The sequence below is a fragment of the Heterodontus francisci genome, chromosome 44 (assembly GCF_036365525.1).
Source record: "Heterodontus francisci isolate sHetFra1 chromosome 44, sHetFra1.hap1, whole genome shotgun sequence".
In the NCBI taxonomy this organism is placed as follows: domain Eukaryota; kingdom Metazoa; phylum Chordata; class Chondrichthyes; order Heterodontiformes; family Heterodontidae; genus Heterodontus; species Heterodontus francisci.
Window position 1 is genome coordinate 19,902,468 of NC_090414.1, and position 13,264 is coordinate 19,915,731.

The window sequence follows — 13,264 nt, forward strand, 5'->3', positions numbered from 1 at the left end:
ATGATTGACTTGAACTGGAATTTGCCTGATTGCTCCCCACCCCCCTTCCCAAACTTATCTTTTAATGGACCTACCTGCCCTTCAACACTTTGTATATAACATGCGTCCTTAGGGTTCTGTGGCTCAAAATGGCAGAGTACAGGGGACTCTCTATCCAGTTAAAACAAGTCCTTTTCATCTCTCTTGCTGGTATCTTATCCATGCTAATGCTCTTTTTATTTATCCTTTACAGACTTTTGTGTGACTCACATTCCTTGCAATTTTTACAGTAACTCTTCCCAAATTCCCCCTTCCCCTGATTTTCTCCCTTCTTCTTAAGGTTCTTTAATTTCTCCAGGGAAGGGGTCTGCAACCTGCGGCTCTGGAGACACATGCAGCTCATTAAGAACTCGTGCGGCTACCAACCTTGATTGATCAAACTTATTTTGATACTAATTAAATGGCTTGTTTTGTTTTTCAAACTTTTATTAACATTGTACGTGTGAGAAAATGTTCAATTAACCTTTGTGTAAAACTCTTGAAAATGTTGTTGAAATGTTTATCTGTCTTGTTTTTCATTATGAATGGCATTTGGGTAACTGCATTGCAGCTCTTAAGACATTGCATTGTTGACTAAATTTTTAAAAATGACTCTTCTTGTTATTAAGGTTGCTAACCCCTGCTCCAGGGTTTTGCTCCACAGGCTGCCTCTTAACATATAAGACCTTTAACGACCTCAGGGCGTCCAAAAGTGCTTTACAACTCTGATAAGCATGGATGGACCCAGACTGTACTGTGCCTCTCTGCTCTGGTTGACACAGCTGGACTAGACTGTCCTGTGCCCCTCTGCTCTGACAGATATGGCTGCACCAGGTTGTGCCCCTCTGCTCTGACACACATGGCTGGACTAGACTGTCCTGTGCCCCTCTGCTCTGGCAGACATGGCTGGAGTAGACTGTCCTGTGCCCCTCTGCTCTGGCAGATATGGCTGCACCAGGTTGTGCCCCTCTGCTCTGACACACATGGCTGGACTAGACTGTACTGTGCCTCTCAGATCTAGTGGACATGGCAGGACTGAGACTGCTGATCTGGGACTCTCTGTTTGGTATTGCAACGTTGGAGAGGTGTGTTTGCCAGGGCGCATGACTGCTCTGACACATCCCTGATGTAAGCTCTCTTTTTTTTCTCCTTCAACTCGAAGCGAGTCTCCACCCCTAAAGGACACACCCGACCGTGTACAAGAGCCTAGCCCTGTAACAGTAGAGCTTTATTATCGAGTATCTGGAGGCTGGAGCTACAGTAGAGTGCTGCATTCAATATCAGGCTATCCACACAAGCATTGGGTGCCCCGGCACCATGAGACGGCGGGGGCTTTAGCCTACAAATCGCTGCCACCAGGTAAAACGAATAGAAATCTATAAGAGATATATTTACATGGTGGAATTTTACTGCAAAAGTATTGTCTAAAAGTTTCGATTTGCAAAAAAAAAGTTGCTAAGTGGAGTCCGTGATTGGTTCTCGAGTTGCAAACTTCTCAGAAAGTTTATTTGCAAAGTTTTGCGAGCGAAAATAAGTCCTTTCCAGCTGTTGGCGGCTGTATTGGATGGAATAGCGCTTTAACGTGGGCGTGGATCCTTTAAGCTGTCTGCTGGATCGCTTACTTACCTTCTGCGTGGACAAACAAAAATGAGCTAAACCCTCAAGAAAATTTGGAGATGGAGCAGGGGGAGATATCAAACCTGCAAGAATCTGAATATCTAAATTTTTTAATATATGTCAATAAAAAAAAAATTAAGGTTGCACACATGGGTTTATTTTTGTAAATCCCCCTCCAGGAAAAAAAAAGTAGACGCGGAGAACTGGCACAGGGGGAAAAAAGGAAAGGATGTTGTTGACAAGTTTTAAAGCTTTTTTTTGTACAAAGTTTCTGCATCGTGTTTGATATGGGTGTGGAAAACGGAGGAAAAAAGCCTCTCTTTCCCTCCCCCAGCCTCTGGGCACCGAGCCAGGGTCTAACTTTGGAATTTGTAGCTGTGGTTGGAAAGACAGAGTAACTTAAAGCAGACTTTTGAGAGAAGAGAACAAGGGTTCGGGGGGTGGGAGAGAAAGAACGTAACCACTGCCAGAACTTTATAGATTATTGAAGGAACGAGACAGAGCACAGAGTGGAGTGTAAGGAAGGCTAGAGTGGGTGTGGTGAGGGTTATTGGAAGCTTAAACAAGTGGAACCAGTATAGCACAGTGAGATGCCAGGCGAATTGTTCTCTTTTTGTCAGATCGCATAGCTGCAGATATTATTTGAGGACTGTGGGAGGGTATTTTATTTTTGTAGCATTCTCCTGTCAGAATGCTTCGTCAAACTATAGCAGGCAAACTTCCTCTCTCTCTCTCTCGGTCCAGCCAGACTGGAAAAAAAAGTTTGAAGGAGTGTTGAAGTTATAAAAGGGTCTTTCTTATTCTGTCTTCCCATCTCCTTTAAGTGAAAATATCAATGCTGGCGTGTGTTCCGGAATCGAATGCAGGCTTTCGGAATAAAAACAAAAAGTTTTGGAAATACTCAGCAGTTCAGACAGCATCTGAGTATTCCCGGCATTTTCTGTCTTTTTTTTAAATTTCAGGTTTCCAGCATCAGCAGTGTTTTGCTTTTGTGGCAGGCTTTTGGCATCACTATTGGGTACCATTTGCGTTTGGTGAAACGTTTGGGACACTTTTGAAGTATTCACCACGTAGCTGGTTGACTTGTCCGCCCAGATTCATGCTCTACCTTTTCTTTTTGGCTTAATGCCTCAAGGCAGAGTATGGGTTAATTCATGCACGCAAAAAAAATCGGTCTGTGCCCTGCTCTCGCTCAATTGTTAAAAAGATAATGTCCCAAAGTCTGTTACACAGACGTGTTAAGTTGGAGGACAGCTAAATCCCCTTATGTGTTTAAGGGTGTGTCACTCTGCATGTGCGCTCCAGGGGTTTAGTTGTGCAAACTTAAGGATTGTATAACCGCCTGTTTTTTTTCCTGCAAAAGGGCTGCATTCCATCATACTGGGATATTTTTTGCTTTGACAAATAATAAACTTTTGCAAAATCAAAAGAATTTTCATCGCAAATTGTCTGTAATTTTAAAAAAGTGAGTTTTTTGGCAAGGGGATTGATGAATTGAAATGAGTCTGTTTTTTTGGAGAGTGGAGTGGGAGTCTTGTTTTTCTGTAAAGTTAAGATCGGATTCCCCCTCCCGCTTCCCCGAGGTGGTCAGAGGGCTCAGCTGCAAAGGAGTGTGACTTGCCAATGAGGGGTGTGAGGAGGAGGAGTCCCCTACAACACTCCAGAGGGTAACAGCAGCCTGTTGACGCAGCGACCTGCAGAGTGGGCGCTACTTTTGGTATTTTGCATCTGTTAACCATCCTGATTCTGACTGGAATGGGGAGGGCGGGGGTGGTAGTGATCTTTGCATTGAATCTCTGCATGCTACATGGCACGTTTCCTTTTTTTTTGCAGATAAGGTTCAGAAAATTATCTCCAGCAGTTTTGACCCCACCGACACTTTTATTGTCCATTGTGAGTGACCAGGATGTGGAAATGTCCAGTTGATTATTTTGTGTTTAAGAGGGTGTGGTTCATAGTTTTAAAATCACATTTGCAATAGGCCAGTGGGTAAATGAGTCCCCGGTGTGGTGCTGAGTGGTACAGAACAGGATGATCTTAGCTTCAACCCCACCCAGGTCTGTTATGAGTTAGCTGATCTACAGCTGGGACTGCGGCAGTAGGAGGTGTCACAAATAAGATCAGCGCCCCTGGGCTAGGAAGGTATGGTGGGTGGGGCGGAAGGAATCACATTCCTGGGCACCGTCCAGACCCCTCTGCAACAGGTGCTGGTGCGGAGGTGTCAGGTAAAGGCAGGATCAGACTCAGCTGTGGTGCCCCTCTTAGCCAAATAGTTCAAAAGCGCCCACTGTTCAGACTGTTGCACAAGGAGTGGCCTCTTGGGCAACTGGGTGAGACACCTTTGGGCAGCAGTTAGCCATGGAGCCCTAGCCCAAAGGGGAACTCCCTAACCTTTTGGCGAGGAGCAGAGAAAAATGACAAGGGGGGAGTGATGAGTTTGAAAAGAGAAATACAAAACAGATCCCAACATTATTCTAGGAATGTCACTGTGTAGTATTGAAAGCTGGCCCTCGATAGAGTTGGGGAACGGTGGGGGAGAAGTAAATGGTCATAATTTTGGGAAGAAAAACAGTTCCGCATTTTGATGTCTTGCACAGGTGACATGGTGATGTTTCTGCAATGTGATTGGCATATCTTTTCATGATTTTCACAATTTTACCTGTGGAGGCGGTTGCTCACTATCTGGAGGCTGAGCCAGTTAGGGCTGATGTTTGTCGATGTGGGTAACTCTGCGCGGTTGGTTTTAGAGAGAACTTGTATGTGTATTTTGTTCAGAGGTCCTGTCAGATCTCACTGACAGGCAAGGGACCACGTGAGTTAGTTACACAACCCGTCGTGACTGGATCGCCGCGATTCCATCCAATTTCCATGAATATTACAAACCACCAGCCTGACCCAGGGTTAGAGCGAATTTCAGTGATCATTCAGTAGGTCATTGACACTGCATCCACCCCCATCACAGCTTTAAAATATACCAATCTGCCATCGTATTGCATACAGGGAGTTAAGACAAAGTGTAGTCTTCGGGTGATGCACTGTGCAGATGTGACACAGTCCCCATTTTAAAGTCATGCATTTGATCCTTATTTACCATTATCAGTTCCTACCTCCGCATTTGTAATAATTTGTAATATCCTATGTAAACTTGTCATCTTGTAATTACACCCTCCGGCCAGTGATGGCATTGCCTCATCTCCACTGGCCGGAGGGCGTAACAACAGCATGACAAGTTTACATATGTAGTTCCCATTGTAAATGTGGTCATCGGAAGTTAAAATTTGAAAAGGTTAACAGGAAGTGTGTGTAGATGAAGAATTTTGAATACAGATATTTTGAGAATTTTGGCATGCCAAATCACACTTATACATTTTTGCCAGTGCGTTGCTGAATTTCCAGAAAGCAACACCACCCTGCATCAGCAGCCATGCTTTATAGTGTTAATATCTCCAAGTTTTTGGTATTTGCAGTCCCCAGGCTCATGTTTGATCGGTTCCAGGAAATTTTGAGAAATGTTTCTGTGGTTTAGGTTCTGGCCTGATCCTTTGTTTCCGTGCTTTTTTAAGTGTACAATGGGATCTCAGCCTTCTTCCTCGTCCTCAGAAAGTGATCTTGAGGATGTAAGATTACTACTTTTTCAATGAGAGCTCACAATGAAAGTTAATTAGGAACAGGCGGACACAGAGCAACGCAGACACTGAGACACATGCTGAGGCACACAGACACTTGACACACAGACACTTACTGAGAAGACATGCTGAGACACAGTTACTGAGGAACAGGGACACAGACACTGATGCACAGATAGGCACTGAGGAAGATACTGAGACACAGTTACTGAGAAACACAGACAGAGACATACACAGATACTGAAAGGATACAAACAGATAGACACCGAGACACAGACATGGGATGCACGCAAAAACTAAGATTAGGCACAGACACACAGACATTGAGCGTCGCACTGAAACACAGTCACTGAGAGACATGCAAACTCTGAAACACAGGCATTTGAGAAACACAGAAACACTGAGCAACATGGTAATGAGAGACAAAGGCAGTGAAAAATACAGAGAAACACTGAGGCACAGACACCAGTGTGGCATACACAGGGAGAAGCTAAATATACTAGACATGGTGCCAATTTTAAACATAGTGGAAAAGCTGGGAATAATGAGGCTGAATAGTTTTGCCAGTGATAATTTTCATGTAAACATGTAGACCAAAGATGTGATTTAAACAAATGTCTGCACTCTTTTTTAATCAATGCAAAGAGAAAAACCTTTACTAATTTCAGCACAAGGATCTTCCACCTGGACGGTCAAATAAGAACACACTCCAGCCATATTGCTTGTGAAAAATGTATGAAAAAATGTGAATTGAATTGGTTAAATGAAGTTGTCAAAAAAGATGCATAGAAAATATGTGTTTGTTGTATAGAGAGTGCAACACTGAAGAGTGCACTTTGTTGTCGGATATATTGTTTTTTGAACAATATTTTAAACTTATACCCTTCTTCAAGTGGATGCTAGAGGTCATGTGGCATTTTATGAAGAAGATCAGGGGAGTTCTCCCAGTGTCCAGGCCACCATTCCCTCCTCTACCAACATCACAAGAAACAGGTTAAGTGGGTAATTTATCTTATAGTTACCCACCACCACCCCCCCCCCCCCACCCCACAATCTAATAATCTCCTTTTGTCTGGTGCCAATTTTTAGTTGCGCTCCTGTGAAGCGCCTTGGGACATTTTGCTGCATTAAAGACAAGTTGTTGACATTAATCTTTCTTTGTGCAAAATAACTGTTGTGTTCACTGACATAATAACTGTTCAGAGTTAATCCATTGAGCGTGAAGCACTTTGAAACATCCCTGAAATACAGGATAAGGTTCTGCATTGAAGGAAGAGCTGTCTTCAAAAAAAATGTACTGGATTCAAAGAGAAGATAATTTAACAAGGAGATTCAGGATGTGACAATATTTGTACAGACGTGGGGTGGGAAGTGAGTTAAAAAAAAACAAGAAAATCTAAAACTCAAGATTCCTATTTGTCTATTTTAGAAACTGTCAGTTTAACTCTGATAATTTAGGAAACAACTAGCGATGCATAGCAATTGATTAAAAAGAATCTTTTTTTTTTAAAAAGGACATTGCGTGAGAATATTTTGGAGCATTGACTGTGGGAAACAATTTGTAATTATTTACTCCCAGATTCTGGTGAAAAGACTTTTGTAGAACCTTGCCTCTGGGGCATATTAAACTTTTGAGGGGGGGGGGGGGGAACATTTCCAGATGCTATTATCTTTTAACCACTTAGTTCACATGCTCAAGTAAAATTTCTGTTCACCATTTTAACCCATTTAAAGTGAGTTAGCAACTGCTCTCAAAATAGCAAACAGGAATTTTATAGGAGAGACTATAGCAACAATCAGACTTCACAGTTGCCTGTATCCCCGAGAGTTTGTATGGCGTTTCAGTCTGTGGTAACGTTTCCATGTTTAAAGGAACAAGTTGAAGCAGATCCAAATCTCATTTATGTTTGTACAGAATGGAAACAAGATGTAAATAGATCTGAGGGAAGGGAAACCCAATTTTCATAGGTTAAAAGAGCAATCTATGGTTACAGCTTTCTGAACAACATGACAAAATGGTGGTGCTTTCAAGGTGTGGGCAACATTTTGTTTTGGTCCATTTTTCTCCCTAACTCTCCTCAGTCTGGTTGGTTGCCTGCAGGCCAGGTTGCTCTTTTCAGTGTAGCACACTAGACAGTGAGTTGGCAGGCTGTTCGCCCAAAGAGAGGTGGCAGGGGAGATCCCTCTTCGTCCGAGAGCCACACCCATGAGTCCCATCTAGCAGGGGTCATCAGATAGTGACGTGAGCAGAAATTCCTGGCTGTCAGCCCCCACTCCTATCTCTGGCATATTCCGTGGGTATTGAGAGAAATCTTAGCGGCTCCTCTTCCTGAGATCCACTGAGTGAGTGCAGACTGCACCATTTCAGCAATGCAGCAAAGGTCTTCAGATAGCTGCTGGACTGTAAACAAGGTGAAAGAACTGTCCCTTGGGTAGACCACAGTAGTGAAACTAGGTGAAGGATGCTGCTGTGGAGGTTTTCAACAGCATTCTCAAGGCTGACCCAATTTTAGGAGCGCACAGATTGTTTGGACACAAGTAGTACCAAATGTTTCAGTTTTGTTATGGTCTCTATCAGATACTCATTAAATTCTATGTATCCTCTGTAGACATTCAGTGCTTCTTCAATATGATTATTCAAGTAGTTTGCACTTTTCACGCAGGTGCTGTGGCTGGTGTGAGTTCTAACTGCTGTCGACGTTTTCCCCTGAACTTTTTTTCCTTCCCTTCCTTTCCTGATGGTGCCGGGGTACCATCCCATGGGTGCAGCTGCTCTCTGGTACCTGTACCAACTTTAATATGTAGCCCATATCATGAAAGTTCGTGGGATATTGAACCACAGGGAGCATCACATCCGAGCCTAAGCTTCTTCTCAACCCTGGCTGAGTCAGGGTTGTCTTGAAACACACACTTTCCAGTGGGCGGGGGGTGGGGGGGGTTAGTGGTCACTGTACCGCGTGCAGGAGCGACAACCCTGGCTGAGTCTTTTACCTTTGTCCTAATCCAGCATTGAATCCAATTGTAGATCCCCCCAACACTTCTTCCACCCACACTCAGAACAAATTGGAGTTCAATGGGAGGAGCTCCCAATCACTGTCCAGTGACTCCTGCTGGACAAGAATGTGATAACGTGGATACCGGGTGAGGGCAGAAACGGACTCACATATGATATTCTCTGCAGTCAACAGCTCCTGGCATTCTACCCAAAGAATGGGTACTTAAGGTAAGGTGGCACAGGGTGTCCCCTTGGAACCCGTACCTCAACGAGTGTCAGCACTTTCAGGAAAGGAGTGAGAAGGGAGATACACTGAAAATACCCGAGAGAATATGCTTAACTGGGCTATGGTAACGGGGATGAGGTGGTTGGGGAAAAGAGTGTCAAGCATGGTTTGTCAAAATAATAGAGGTAGTCAGAAAGAGGTGCTTAAAATGCTGTTGAGCTTGTTAAGTTTTTAGCTTTTTACTGTTAATGTCAAATATTGATCCTGCTGTGAGCATGGTGTTGGACATCATCATTTGATTTACTACTGAGAAGTAGTACATCTGTTTCTCTGAAACACTTAAATCCATAGGTCTAGGCAGGCACTCCAGTGCAGTATCAAGAGGGTGCTGCATTGTCGGAGGTACTGCCTTTCGAATGAGACATTAAACAGAGACACCATTTGCCTAATTGGGTGGATGCTGAAGGTCCCATGGCTCTATTGCAAGAACAGCAGGGAGTTGTCCTGGTATTCTAGCCAACCTTCCTCTTTCAACAAACACCACCAGAAACAGATGAACTGGCCATTCACTTTATGACTGTGCTGTTCACAAAATGGCTACCATGCTTGCCTACCAGTAGTGACTGTTCTTCAAACTGTGGGCGGCACAGTGGCGCAATGGTTAGCACCGCAGCCTCCCAGCTCCCGCGACCTGGGTTCAATTCTGGGTACTGCCTGTGTGGAGTTTGCAAGTTCTCCCTGTGTCTGCGTGGGTTTCCTCCGGGTGTTCCGGTCTCCTCCCACATGCCAAAGACTTGCAGGTTAATAGGTAGATTGGCCATTAGCAACTGCCCCTAGTATGGGTAGGTGGTAGGGAAATATAGGGACAGGTGGGGATGTGGTAGGAATATGGAATTCGTGTAGGATTAGTATAAATGGGTGGTTGATGGTCGGCACAGACTCGGTGGGCCGAAGGGCCTGTTTCAGTGCTGTATCTCGAAACTAAACTAAAAGGAACTCCTATGCTAAGTACTGGTGAGTTTCTGAAACAAGAGGGGGAGCAATATACGTGAAAGTTGTGTCAAAGCTTGGGGCAGGGATTGTTAAAGATAAATCTGGCAGTCCTGTAATAGCAAGAGTATGTTATTGCACAAATTTATAAAAAATTAATTCTAATTCATTAATAAAATAATTATATACTATATAATCCTTCATTGAGTAACTTAAGCAACCTGGGGTGTGGAAAAATTGTGCATAAGCACCGGCAGACTTGTGCACACTGGTATTATATAGCATTACAAAGTAGTTACAGTACAGAAACAGGCCATTCAGGCCAACTGGCCCATGCCAATGTTTATGCTCCACACATGCATGCACAGTGTACATGTAATTCAGAGGTTTTATAAGGCTGTTAATAATGCACAGTCATAGAGAGTTCATATTTTACATGACTGGGATTCTGTCTGGGATTCCCTGAAAATACTGACACACTCCTGATGACTCCCTTTGGGAAGCTCCTGCAAATACTGATTCCCTCTAAAGGAACCCGGGAAAAACAGATACCTTCCAAAGGACACCCCTCTCCCCCGCAAATACTGACAACATTCAAATAGTGACACGCTCTTGGGGACCCTCTGTAAATAGCAACCCTTTGCTGTGGACCTCATTTGAATATTTATATCCCATTCGATCCGTTTGCACACTCTGCAAATCTCCGGAGACCCCAGTTTGAGAATCTCTGCTCTAGCATGGTATGTGCTCGAGTTAGTTCATTGCAGCTGGGTGTCAGCAGAGATTATTAAAGAGGGAGAAAAGAAAAAGAATCAGGGATAGTTCTTGCTCCTGATCACTGTGTTGTTGGAAGGTGAATGTGGGATGAAAACATTACTTGCTTCAGCTGTGATGTTCTCCCATGGTGGTATACTGTGCCAGCCCATGAAGTATGGCCCACGAAGTACAGTTGGGGGTCCAAGGACCTGCGTCTGAACAGGAGTCAGAACCTTCAGGAGAGGAGGGGGTGAAATTGGAACAACATATCTACATGCCACAAGAGAGACCAAGAAACACTGCAAAGAACAGCTGCTGCAGCGATTATCTCAGTAACATCTGAGTCCATTGATTAATGCGACTACTGGAGCACTGCTAAGTCGCAGATAATTTAGGATTTCCTGCCCGTAAGGGGTTGGAGCAATGTCCTTAAGGTACTTGTAAGCACAAAGTGTGGGAGAGTAAAGGGCAGTATTGCAATGAAGCCCGAGACACACATGTCCAACGTCTACAAGGCACAAGTCAGGAGTGTCACTTGCCTGGATGGGTGCAGGTCCAACACTCAAGAAGCTCGACATCATCCCAGTCACCCCGTCCACCACCTTCAACATTCACTCCCACCACCACAGTGGCAGCAGTGTGTACTATCTACAAGATGCACTGCAGCAACTCATCAAGGCTCCTGCGACATCACCTTCCAAACCCGCCACCTCTCCCACCTAGAAGGACAAGGGCAGCAGATGCATGGGAACACCACCACCTACAAGTTCCCCTCCAACCCACACACCATCCTGACTTGGAAATATATTGTGGTTCCTTCGCTGTTGCTGGGTCAGAAATCCTGGAACTCCCTTCCTAACAGCACTGTTGGTGTATCTACACCCCAAGGACTGCAGCAATTTAAGGTAGCTCACAATCACCTTCTCAAGAGCAATTAGGGATGGGCAATAAATGCTGGCCTAGCTGGCGATGCCCACATCCCCTGAATGAATAATAAAAAAAAACACCATGGAAAGAATCTGGGTCTCTGCTTCACTAGCTTTTTCAGTGATAAGTATATTGCCCCAAAAAGGAGGGAAGGTGGGTGGAATCAGAGGAAAGCAGGGTATTCTAATCTATGGTGCTTTGCAATTCTGACCTCACCCAATGTCTGCACATGTGCACTTTGGAGCAGGGGTCAATGTATAGTGATTGGGAGCAGCTCCCCAGCTGAATTTGCTCTCCTCCCAGCTCACTGAGCACTCTGGCCAGTGCTGATACCCAACTGCTGTCCCAGGGAACTCAGGAAACTCACCACAGATGGGGGTCTGAAGCTGGGACCTTCCTGGCCTGGCTGGCTCAGATGGATGAAACTGTTTAGCAATAAAGGGCAGGTTTTTTTTAACCCATTCGTTTGCAAGTTTTCTAATTGAGACAGTGGGTGAGCTGCTGCTGAAGTTTTGCTCTTCAGCCAATCCCTGGGAGGTGTTTGTGTATCTACCTGGACAGGCTACATAAAACCCATTTTTGGTTTGAAAACATTATTTATGCTCGGGATGTGGCAAGACCTTATCTATTAGCCATTCTGAGTTGCCTGAGAAGTTGATGGTTGGCCTTCTCCAACATGGCATTAAGGAGGGAAATCCAGGATATTGACCCAAGCCACAATGAAGGAACAGTGATAGATGCCTAAGTCAGAGCGGTGTGTGGGTTGGAGGGCAATTTGGAGGTTGAATGAGCAACTTGAATGTTCCAATAACATACCTACCCTTGTCCTTTGTCAGTTTTGTCCATTTTTTCCTCTTCTGAAGGTGTCTGGCACCCTGTAGGACCGCTCACAAGGGGTTATTCCTACGGATAGACTTTGACAGTAAGTGTTGGTGTCTGTTCAACCAACATGGGAGGGGGATAGCTCGATCCAAGTCCTCACCTGAAATCCACATGTATCTTCTAGCCAGGAGTTCACTGGAGAGCAATCAGGAGTAGAAACGCTGATTTATTTCCATCCCGCCCCCACTCTGGTTGGAATCTGATACTTTCCTGTGGGGTCTTATTAAGAGCTTTTGAAATGTTGTGTGGGAACACAATGCATCGTTTGGCTATTGCTGCTTTGGGTGTTGGCAGAATCCCTGGCCTTTCGCGCTGAGGCAGAGCAAAAGGATAACTTGCTAAGCTGTAAACCATCTGAATATCTGCTTACAAATATTTACACGAGTAATGCATTTTCTGTGCTCTCATTGCAACTTTCCATGTCTGTCTGCAACTGGCTTTCAGTGCATTGCTTATGCCTGAAGACTGTGTTTACGCCTGAAGACTGTGTCTCTTGCTGTGTTCTAGGGGTGCTGGCCACCATCCTGTACCTCACATATGTTCCTATTCTTTTTCATTTTTGAGGCTAGCCTGTGAATGGAGCAGTGGACGTTTTATGGAGCACGTGGCTGAGCCTCGTTCCCCCACCTCATCCAAAGTTCTCACCTTCCAACAATTGTAATGTATGGGAACAGGAAGCCTGGGCTGCTTTTCCTACGCAGTGTTGGGGAAAATTCTGGTGCCCTTAGCAGTCCCCAAGCTGACTTGAGCTTAAACCATTTATGTATGGCAATGTTGTATTTTGGCCTCCTGGAGACCAAGATCAGAGATGCCGGAGTAGCTACCCCAGACAGAATCTGAGCCAACATGAAAGCACCTGAGTAAAAGCAAAGAAAGAAAGTTGTGCATTTCTGCAGCACCCTTCATGACCCCAGGAAGTCCCAAAGTGCTTTACAGCCAATTAAGTACTTTTGAAATGTAGTCACTGTTGTAATATTGGAAATGCAGCAGCCAGTTTAATACACAGCAAGCTTTCACAAACAGCAATGTTAAAATGACCAATCTGTGGTGATGTACTAGAAGACAGCTGGCAGATCTAAAACTTTGCAAGAATGGGTGCCTTCACAAGGGAAGCACAGGAGATGGCAAAAGCAGCCTTTTCTTAATAAAATTTGGCTAATTGCTAAACTTGGCTCTCAATTTGGATTAAGTTTTAAAAACGCAGTAAACAAGTAACTGCTCTGCCAC

At 44.5% G+C, this 13,264-nt stretch overlaps 1 protein-coding gene across 3 annotated transcripts in view; it reads left to right on the forward strand.

The window, feature by feature from the left end:
• Window positions 1–1,265: 1,265 nt before the first annotated feature.
• The window catches only part of ahnak (AHNAK nucleoprotein), a 59,060-nt gene continuing 47,061 nt past the window's right edge, over window positions 1,266–13,264 (forward strand). For 2 of the 3 annotated variants that reach the window (XM_068021581.1, XM_068021584.1), the window contains exon 1: window positions 1,266–1,377. The gene's annotated coding sequence lies outside the window, so the exon portion shown is untranslated. Of the gene's footprint in view, window positions 1,378–3,468; window positions 3,529–13,264 lie in introns of all 3 variants that reach the window. The other variant, XM_068021582.1, reaches the window with a different exon arrangement.